Raw genomic sequence first — 1789 nt, forward strand, 5'->3', positions numbered from 1 at the left:
AAATAACAACACACAAACTGTATTCATTTAAAGACTGCTTGACCCATTTCTATCTAGCCTCTTCTAGGCTAATTCTCACATATTAATTTAGCCCATTTCTAATCATCTGTGTAAGCACCCCAAGGTGCGTTTACCGGGAAGATTCTAGCCTACGTCCATCCTGGGTCGGAGGAGCTTCATTGCATGCATCTGCCCGGGAAAGAGGAGCATACCTCTCTGTCTGAGGCGTCTGGCTCTGAGAAGAGCTGCATTACTTCTGACCTCACTTCCTCTTCCTACCAGCATTCTCTTCTGTTTACTCCACCCACCTATGTTCTAACCAATAAAATGGGCCAAGCCAGTTTCTTTATTAGCCAATGACCTTCCTCCATCAATACTCCATTAGGAAGTCTGCATTAAAGCAGGGTTTCTGTGTCCAGAACCCATGAGTTTCTCACAATAGAGGTTGGGGGCATGTGGATTAGAAATGTAGAGCTACAGGAGCAGAGATATGAAATACATGTGGACACATAGGATAGAACAGGGAGGGCCATCCAGTGAACACTGAATACTGAAGGCACACACATTTATTTTCCATATGCTTACAAAGGGGCAGGGGAAAGAAGGCAAACGACTGCTTTAACATGACACAAAGTACAAACTGAGCAACTACTTGATTCAATACATGAGACATCAAGTCACTATATGCTGAGTTAAGTAGTCTGATGTTTTAGGCAGGACAACACCTTAGACCAAATATCCTGTAGGCAGCCATTCCATGGGTCATTTTGTCTTAGAAATGAAGGAGCAGGGACAGGCTTGAATTCTCTGATCTTTGGTCAAAGTGGAGCAGAGCCACTTCTATGGGGCATCCTAACATCCAAAACACCAAGCAGCCACACTAGTACAGAAAATCTTATTTGTAGTCATTCATTAAGTCAGACTTCATGTCAATAACTTTGAAATAGCAAGAGTAGACTTAAGTCAGACATTCAGCCAAGGTGTAGTAGACCCACTTCTGTGGGTCACTACAGCAGGGCATTGAAAACCACTATCCAGCCTTTCTCATCTTTGCAGGCCCAGGATTCCTTTCCATGGTTCCCCCCACTGTTAGAGACCAGCATAGATCTTTCTCAGAGCAAGAGTTCATAAGTCCATCCACCAACCAGCGGGAGTATGTGATTGGACCTCCACATCTAACTTTTCTATAGAGACTTGGACTCCTAAAAAGCTCTTATCTTTTTATTATACCTTGAAACAATGATCTACCATGAAAAAACAGAGAGGAAAATAGCATTTGTTAAGTTTTAATTATGTTGTTTGTACAGTTTTCAAGGAAATAGTCCATACTTATTGATTCCTTGTGTCTCACAATTACCTCTTTGGATGTTTACACGTGGACCCAGGTGAAGTTAAAAGTGCACATAATTTGTATGTTTATTTCATCTAAATAAATTGGTTTTAAACCACAGATGAAGTAAACAAAGTATCGAAAAACACATTCTGTGAAATTACAAGCGAAACAAAGAGAAAAGAAGGGTTGTGATGCCAAAGCACATAGGAGATCTTAAAAAAGACCTATGTTCAAGTTTAGCCTTTGGCAGCTGGTGTGTAGAATCATTATAATAAGATGACTATAGCATGAGAAACTAGACACAATAAAAAATACATAACAATTACACAATTTAAATGTTTATTATAAATTAAGTGTGAAAATATTCAGAACTTTTAAAAATGGATTTTAGATATTAAACTAGATTTGGCTCTGATTCTAAGGAAGAATTAACTTTATAATCAGAATGTCATATAT

The sequence above is a fragment of the Alexandromys fortis genome, unplaced genomic scaffold (assembly GCF_014885135.2).
Source record: "Alexandromys fortis isolate MF-2015 unplaced genomic scaffold, M_Fortis_MF-2015_v1.1 scaffold_74, whole genome shotgun sequence".
NCBI classification, from domain to species: domain Eukaryota; kingdom Metazoa; phylum Chordata; class Mammalia; order Rodentia; family Cricetidae; genus Alexandromys; species Alexandromys fortis.